At 44.7% G+C, this 9518-nt stretch overlaps 1 protein-coding gene across 3 annotated transcripts in view; it reads right to left on the reverse strand.

Moving 5' to 3' along the window:
* The window catches only part of FIBCD1 (fibrinogen C domain containing 1), a 174492-nt gene that overhangs the window by 45763 nt on the left and 119211 nt on the right, over nt 1-9518 (reverse strand). The gene's annotated exons all lie outside the window — the stretch shown is intronic.

The raw sequence follows: 9518 nt of genomic DNA on the forward strand, positions 1-9518 counted from the left end.
GACAGATACTTCTACTACTATGCCAGTGGACCCAATAGATGTAACAGTCATTTATTCTCCAAAGATTACTACACATCCCACTGTAGTTGCCATTATTTTCAATTAAAGAATCAGCTCAATTATTTTTCTATTTCCAAGAAAATTTGCAAACACAGATTGTCACCTTGCCCTCTGAGATCTGTACTATGGTTATCAAAGGTCTTGTCAGTTCAAATGTCCTCCTGTTCCTCCCTGTTCCCTGATAATGGCACCTGCAGACACAGGATTCTCAAGCTACAGAATTCCATCAAAGAAAGTGTCCCAGCATGGCTTCAGAAGTACATGCTTTCTAGCTGAGCTTATCACTCATCATTGTCTTGCAAGGAGGAGACAAGCAAGAACTTTTAGTGATAAAGGGATGCCTTCTTCTACAACATGCCAGTCCATCCGCCCCCACCCCCTTCCTCCTTTAAAAAATAATAGATAATGTTCTTTTATGCTCTGAAGGCGTGCGCTGTCATTTTCACTTCATATCTGTTTGCCACTGCTTGGATAAAGGAAAAGAAAACATCTAACAAGCTGGGACTTTTGTTGTCTAAAATGCGTTTTATTGATCGTTTGTCATCCATACACCGCAAATAATCACAATGTCATTTACAGATCAGAAATCTGCCTTTGCTTGGGTGCAGTCAAAAATTCCTAACTTTATTTCAAAGGCTTTCAGCAGATTATTTTTATAAGTGTGATTCACAGTGTGGAATGATCATTCTTGCTCAGGTGATGCATGCCTCTCCTCAGTCTCTTCCCTCTTACAACTGTCCTTTGCAGCGGCTGGAAGATGTAAAGCAGCAAAGAATGGAATGAGTCATGTGACTCCCCAGCTGTGACTTTATTTAAAACATTATATATTTCATCCTTCATGCAGCAGGGGCCTTGCCTATGAACCTATATATGCCGCTAGGTGACTGACTGTGTGTCGCATGAACTGTATTAAAAAAAGAGAGTGTATCACATTATCTGTGGCAGCTAACAATTATTCAGTGGTCATAAATACTCGGGCTCAGGCTTTAAAGATGCAGTGTCATTCCTCCCAGAGGACCATTAAACAGTTTGCTAAACTGCTGTAGCTAAATTGCCTGTTTGTGGCTAAACAAACTCTGCAGCATATCTGTTTGAATGAACTACATCTGCCATTACATATTTTATTTTGTTTTTACTGTTTCTCCATCTCAGAGGTGATCAAGCAGGAATGCCAAATGAAAATGTATATCTTTTTGTTGGTTCTTAACAATTGTCCATAAAATAATGGGAAGCTCAATGTTTAGATTATATAATTGTACCACTCACGTAGCTAGAATGGTCAAATTGCGGGGGAACAGTCTTTAGGTAACACTTTACTAATAATATTGTAACATAAAACTGTTGTATAGCAACATGTGGGATGCTGGTATCGTACTGTAGAGCAGTGGTGGTCAACTTATTTAAGATATGAGGCCTCAACTGTGGCCCCTGACATCACCAAAGGACCGTACATGATATTCAGTTAATGTAGTGTTACAAAAAGCTGTCAGACTGTGTACATGCTACAGATAATGGTCAGAGGCTGTGGCATACTACATAAGATTGTTAGAGACTGGGGACATGGTATAGAAGTTGTTGGAGACCCAGACCATGCAATAGGAGTTGTTGTAGACTGGGACCATGCTATAGGAGTTGTTGTAGACTGGGACCATGCTATAAGAGTTGTTGTAGACTGGGACCATGCTATAGGAGTTGTTGTAGACTGGGGACATGCTATAGGGGTTGTTGGAGACTAGGACTATGGTTTTGGAGTTGTTGGAGACTGGGAACATGCTATAGAAGTTGATGGAGTCTGGGAACGTGTTATAGGAGTTGCTGGCGACTGGAACCCTACTATAAGAGTTGTTGGAGACTGGGACCATGCTGTAGGAGTCTTTGGAGACTGGGGACGTGTTATAGGAGTTGCTGGTGACTGGGACCATGCTATAAGAGTTGTTGAAGATTGGAAACGTGTTATAGGAGTTGTTGAAAACTGGGGACATGCTATAGGAGTTGTTGGATACTGGGGACATGCTATAGGAGTTGCTTCAAGAGACATTCATAAACTGGAGACACATTAAGTGAGACCAAGGGTGGACTGAGATTCTGGTGCCCACTGCAGATTGTGAGAAGGAAGACCTGTTGTTGCATTCTGCATGCTTTGGCGAAAATTGGTGTGGCTACTATGCGCTGCATACTGGATTTGGTTTAAATAGATTCTGATTCTATTCACACTAGGGATGCACTGAAATTTTGGCTGCTGAAACAAAATGTTACTTTGGGCAAAATGCCAGAAGTACTGTTTTTCAGCTAAAAATTGCGGTGCTTCCATGATTTCTCTCCTCCCTGCTGGGCGCTGCTCTGTGTCCCCTCTGATACAGAACAGCCTCCAGCAGGGAGGAGAGAAACCTTTGGGAGGCTGAGCAGGTTGGGGAGGAGAACCCTGTCAAGTGTGTCATAGAAGGCCGAGCTCTCCTCCCCACCGTCCTTCTCATCCTCCTGAGAAAGGCAGAAACTCAGGATCAAGAGCAGGTAGGAGATAGCTGTCAGCTATCGCAGGAGGCCATGTGGGTGGTGAGGGGGAGGAGTCAACTGTCAATCATGCCACAGGAGGCCGAGCTCTCTTCCCTGCATAGCCCGCTCTGCCTCCTGTGACAGCCGAAGGAGTTAGGATGGAGAGTGCTTACAAGCACTCAATGATCAGCTGATCGTTGAGTGTTTGTAAATATTTGAGGGCATAGTATGTTTACTGTGTTCTCAATTATGAATGACCAGGAAGTGCTCTACATCACTTCCTGTTCATTCATGATTGTGGACATAGTCTAAGTTACTATCTCCACAATTAATGAATGAACAGGAACACTCACAAAAGAGGCTTCCTGTTCATTCATAACAGGGGCTGCAGAAAAAGAGATTGAGGACTCTATCTCTTTTTCTATTTCAAAAGAGAAAACAATAAAACAATTTCCCCAGAGCCCCAAACAGTAAAGTAAAAAAATATATATATATATAAAAATAAAATGTTAAAAACATCTTTTACAAGGATTAGAAAATAAAAATAAAAATTGGGTTTTGCCCTGACATATTTTTTATTTTGGGTTTTGGTTTCAGTCTAAAAATTCAATTTTGCTGCACCTCTAATTCACATGTTTAAAACTGTCCTTACAAAATACTCTAAAATTACAATGCCACAAGAGATAGTTTTACAGACACATAAATCTTACATCTACTGCTGCTCTTCTTAGCTAGATAGGTGTACCAGCTTTTTAATAGGAGTACAAAGAGCAGTTTATTACATTAACAATTACTAGCCTATCAGTAGTAAGACTGTAGCTACATAGGGTGGACTGACGAATTCAAATGATTGATGTAGCATGATGTGAGTTACTGCTAATGCTAACCATGCCTGTCTATGGGCCTCTATCCACTTTCCACACAAACTGTATCATTGCATACCCCATTTGACTGCACAACGCCTCCTAACAACTAAGAATCAGAGCTGTAGGAGTACACATACAATATACATCCCACAGCTCCACTGGTTGCTAACAGATGATTTGGTACAGCCCCTTTCCACGATTAAGTGATTTCAGTGTCATTTTTGCCCCATATAATCAAGGCCTATTAGAGGATTCTCCGGTGCTCTGGTGAGTAGTCCGAGCCTGCATGAGAGTCCTAGAGATCACGATTATTACATCCCCTTTACAAGTCAGTGCTACCTACAGCCCCCTAAAAAATACTTGTGTCACATTTGATAGTTCTCTTTCAAAAGATCAAAGGAAAACAAAAACAGAAATTTTTTTTACAGAGCACAGTAAAAGGAAGGTGGTGTGAAAGAAATAAACCAAACCATTTAACTGCTATGAGTCCAAAAACTTTGTTCATTTACTGGCTTGAGCAAGCAGGCACCCAGTACCCAGGGTTGTAGCAAGTTGGGTGATATATAAAGTGTTCCATGCAGTGCTGCAACAATCGCCATAGCCACCCAGGAGGCCACTATGGGGCCCGGGGCACAGGGGGGCCTGGCCAGGACCAGGAGCAAAGGGGTCCCCCTGATGCCGTGCAGGCCGCCTGGGTCGCTATCGCATCGCAGGCTGAGGACTGTCACTGGCAGCTGTGGAGAGGAACGCACTGCTGTCCAGTTCACCTGTCAGTGATCTGTGCAGCGGCGCGTTCTTCCTCACAGCAGCTGCTGAATCAGGGACAGGCCAGCAGCTGCAGTGGAGGAGGAGGAGGCAGGCGGGCCCAGCGGTGGTAGATGAGAAGGCGGGGCCCAGCGGTGGTAGATGAGAAGGCGGGGCCCGTGGCGGCGGTGGAGGAGGCGGGGCCCAGGGGCAGCGGTGGAGGAGGTGGGGCCTGGGCCCAGCGGCGACCATGGAGGATGGAGAAGGAGGATGGGGCCGGCGGCCGAGGAGGCTGACAGCAGATTGGGGCTGACAGGTAAGAGGTGTGCAGGGTTGTGACCAGCCCACCTGAGACCCTGCAGAGTCCACCATAGAGAATCTATGTTGGGCTCTGCAGGGTCATCTCTCAGGTGGGCTATGCAGAGTCTCAGGTGGGCTCTGCAAGGTGCCAGGTGGGCTGTGCGTGGTCTATGGTATGTGTAGGGTCTCAAGTGGGCTCTGCAGGGTGTCAGATGGGCGATGCGGGGCCTCAGGTGGGCTAAGATGGGTCCCAGGTGGGCTGTGCGGGGTCTATGGTGGGCTCTGCAGCAGAGAGCGGGAACGTATTCTGGGGGTTGGTCCTTTTTATTGAGGCACTCAAGGAATGGAAGAAGACATTTTGGGTTGCTTGATCTATCTCTGGACTGCTTTACTTACAGGAGACTCATTATTTACAGCTCTTAGCTTGCCTTCATATATGACCTCTTTTTTTTTTTTACCTTGGACAACCACCTCTTTGATGCAAGGGAAATGCATTGAAGGGGTAACAAAAAAAAGATCCTGTAGAAGAAGAAGATGAACTCAAGAGCAAAAGGCATAAATTGCATGCGTCTACGGAAGGAACTATGGAGGACTCCTTCTGGAAGAGGTTTGGCTGTTACTCAACCTCCGGCTTCAATAATGTATTGAGTTACTAACCCAGAAATCATGTACCCAGAAATAGTCAGAATTTCTTATTTACATACCTTTCCTGTGTATGTCCAGACAAAACTTTTTTCTTACTTTTGGATGAAGTGGGGAAGTGTTAGAACCCCTTTGGGATTTTACTGCTATCTGGGGCTTCATTAGAGATTTCCTCTCCCCTACTTTCTCAGTGACAACCTTTTAGCAGACAGGAAGTGCAGAAACACACCAAAAAGAACACAGGCTGAAATAGAAATGCTTTTTAATTAGAGTAGGGGAAGGCTAAAACCTGGTCAGATTCTTATTTCTATCTGTGTTCCTGTTACACATTTTCCCTCAATAATTCCTGTCTGGTAAAACCATTGTCACCATGACAGAAAGTGAGGAAATACAGTAAAATCACTCTACTGGAGTCCCAGATAGTAGTAAAAAACAGACCTGGGTTTTAATCCCTCCCCACTCTATCCAAAAGGAGAACAAATTCATAGTTGCCAACATTTGCAAATCTTTACAAGGACATCTTAAAGGGATTGAGAAGAAACATGCAGATTGCTAAGTGCAATGTTTGCCAGGACCATGGCGGTGTGACCAAAAATGGGTGCGGCTTCAGGGTATGACTTTTAGTGTTGCGCCTTCCCAACTTTATGCTTTAGACATTATAGGGCCTGTGGTACACTATAAGAAAAGTGATCATAAAACAGGTTCCCATGATTGTCAGTGGAATAATCCATGTTAGTGGTGCCAGCCCTCTTGTTTTGCCAGTGGCGGCAGAAGAGCCGTGCAGCAATTTTAAAGCCCAGTGTCCTATATCTTGAGATTAGTAGTGCAGGGTGTCTCTAAAATCCCAGGACTGTCCCACAGGATCTGGGGCACTTGGCAACTATGCAAACCTTTTTATCTTGACATACACTTTAATGACTGAAAGTATTGAAGCCAGAGATGTCAGCATGATAGCTAGGCAACTGGCACTTGTAGAATGAGAGGTCAATAATGTGTTTTGCTCAAGAAAGGTTTTCTTTAAAGGCTAAGCGGTTCCACAAATAATGCTATGTTCTAAGAAAAGATCCTATGCTTAAAAGTTGATTTTTGCAAAACCTGTGCAGTTTCTCATCAGTGACTAGCTTTTTTGCCTGCATCATAATTCAAACAAGCCTCTGCAGATGCTCAGTGGATAGTCAGGTACACACACCGGAGACGAGCAGATTTGAAAGTAAGAATGTTATCTGCACCAAAATAAAGATCCACATCTAAAAATCTTAAACATAGTGCTAAATTTGTTATGTATTCTCCAATATTTTTGCTCGATAATCCTGTGATGTATAGCAGAGCTTGCACTAAAAACTGTTGTATATGAAGTTGTAATAAATAACTGAACTGTAAATGGAACATACCCACTACATATATTTTAATAAAATATTTGAGCTCCTTGTATTTCATGCATGAACACTTGTTAATTTAATTTGAGCTCTGCCTAGATCTCAGTAAATTTAAGCAGTAACAGACCAGACTGCACACGATCCTGGTCTGCTGGTCATGTGTTAAAAACATAATTTCTGCCATCTGTACACAGGGAGGGATGGCGGTGCAGACCTATCACCAGTAATCATGAGTCCTCCTCCTTTGCACTTCCTCACTTAGTCCTCTTGTTCCCAGTACACGCTCTTTTACTCTATTTTACAATACTTGTGCATGCTTTCTTAGATTCCTTTGCTTCTTGTATCCCGGCATGTGAAAAACTATACCAGCATCCACTTTCCTAGATCCCCTTTTTCCAGGTGTCCCTGTACATGCCCTCCCATGTCTCCTGCTCCTTGTGATTTACTGTGCAGTCCCTAAGACCCCCCTGCTCAGTGTGTAATACTAAGGCTGGGTTCACACCTAGGCGTATGGAATATGCGCGTTTGTCACGCGTTTCGTGACGCACATTTTTACCGCGATTCACGGTAAAAAACCGCGCGACAAACGCGCGTTTCCAAGGGCTACTTGGCTGTATCACAATGGAAACGCGCGACAAAAACGCCCCAAAGAAGCTCCTGTACTTCTTTGGGCGTAGGACGTTTTGTAGCGCGTGAACCATGCCCATAGGAAATAATGGGATTTCGGTGTTTGAGCGTTTTGCAGAGCGTTCGAACGCGCTGCAAAACGCCCAGGTGTGAACCGGGCCTTATACTCTGATACTCCCAGATCTCCCCTGTTACCTGTGTTACATTGCACAGTCTCCCAGGTCTTCCCTATTCACTGTGTTACACTCTACAGTCTGTATGCTATACAATCTCCCAGATCTCACCTTTTCACTGTTACACTGTACTGTTCAGTCCCCCAGGTTTTCCTGCTAACTATGTTGCACTGTACAGTCTCCCAGATCTTCTTGTTTACCATTATAACGTCAAGTCTTCTAGATCTCCCCTGTTCAGTGTTTTACAATACACAGTCTCCCAGATCTTCCTGCTCACTATGTTACACTATACCAGTGGCGGACCTAAGGAACAAAGGGCCCTCGTGCAAGATTTTTTTTTGCCCCCCCCCCCAAAAAAAATCCCACAAACACAGTGCTCTCCTCCCGCAGCGCTCGGCTGGCTGTCACTTTCTCTCCTCCCCACTGGGACACAGAACAGCGCCCAGCGGGGAGGAAAGATGCTGGGACTGTGCTGGGCTCCCCCAGGCCGAGGCCCTGGTGCGCCCGCAATGGCGGTAGCTCCGTCACTGCACTATACAGTCTCCCAGATCTTCCTGCTTCTTGTGTTACACTGCACAATCTCTCAGATCCCCCTGCTTATTGTGTTACACTCATAGGCATGTGCAGCCTATTGCATTAGGTTGTGCACACAAAAGTACAAACACACACGTGCATGTCTATCTATCTATCTATCTATCTATCTATCTATCTATCTATCTATCTATCTATCTATCTATTTATCTTATGTATCGACCACCGCGGGACGGAGCTGGGGAGCTTTGGCCTGCTGCATGCTGTCAGCTGTAGTCACAGCATGCAGCAGGCCAACGCTCTGCAACTCCGTCCAGCGGTGGTTGCCACCCGTCCGGTTTTCACCCGGACAGCCCGGTTTTGGAGTCTTGTCTTGTCAGCGGGCACCCAGACCTCATCCTCTTCTGTCCCTGTGGCTTGCTTCTCCTTTTCCTGCAGTTCATCCTTCTCCAGGTAAACCTGTGCACAGCTGAAATCCTGGTCCTACTGTTTTCCGAAACCATACGCACTCCATCACTGTGCTCTCAACCAATAAAGGAGTGTTGAGAGTGAACCGTTCCGCATGCTGACTTGCACATCATTACCATCGTCTGGTAGTGCTTGAAAAGAGAAACCAAAGACCCTCCCTGCTGCAATGTTTGGAAGATATTGCTCCTCTGTAGAAGTGATGAAAAAAGGCACATACTCGCAGTGTAAAAAACTGGTGACACTCTATATCAAACTGTGTTTATGTTCTCTGTAGTTCGTAAAATGTGGGGATTCAATCCATGTACAGCCTCTCTTAACTCTAATGCAGTATATTAAGCGCTACTTTAATAAAGGAAACTTAAATGTGTAAGTTTAGGGAGAAATGCAGAACTCCGTTGTAGTCAAATAAAAACAGCTTGTCCACCTCTCCTTGAGTTCCCCTTCTGTGCCCCGTAATTACCTGAAAGAACATTCTATTAACGTTTCAGCCTTTCCATAACAACTAAATTATTTTCAACCTAAAAAAAATCAATGGAAGCTGAAGCTGCCTCCTGCAGGGTAACCCAATTGCCTGCTCAGGGTTTTTCTATTGTTGGCTAAAGTGAGTGACAAATTGGGAGAGCACATTATGAGATTTGCAGCACGGAATAACGGCAATGTTTTTAAAATACTCACAAAGAAAGAAACTCACGATCTGCTAAGTCATCTCCGACCTACCACCGCCACACATCATCCTGCTAATTTTTGTGTCTTGCCAAACCTTCCCTCTTCCACTTTCAAGACTTCCCCTGTGCTTCTCTCCCTCTCTGAAACTTATTTCACATGATATTCTACGCTCCCTGACTCAAAAGCACCCGTATACGGTAACAAACCACAAAAAAAACATGGAATATATTGCAGTTTACCAGTCCATAAATGTGATAGAGGAGAACATTTTCAGCAAGTACAGAAAATACCTGTTGATTTTGCCAGAAATGCGGTGTTCTTGTCACTTCCTGTGAGCTGAATAGAAAGCAAAATAACCCCATCACCCCCCATGTAATGAGGAGGTACAAAGGCAGACATGTTTCAAGTCCAGCCTCGGCGGCAACCATGGCTCCTTTCATAGATACAGTGGAGGAGTGCGCATAGCCAACAAGGGACAGGAAGCAGTGGCGTAACAATCACCATAGCGACCCAGGTGGCCGCTATGGGGCCCGAGGCACGGCGGGGGCCCGGCCAGGACATCTCCCTGATGC

This window comes from Nanorana parkeri, unplaced genomic scaffold (genome assembly GCF_000935625.1).
Source record: "Nanorana parkeri isolate BGI_ZX_2015 unplaced genomic scaffold, ASM93562v1 scaffold345, whole genome shotgun sequence".
Classification (NCBI taxonomy): Eukaryota; Metazoa; Chordata; class Amphibia; order Anura; family Dicroglossidae; genus Nanorana; species Nanorana parkeri.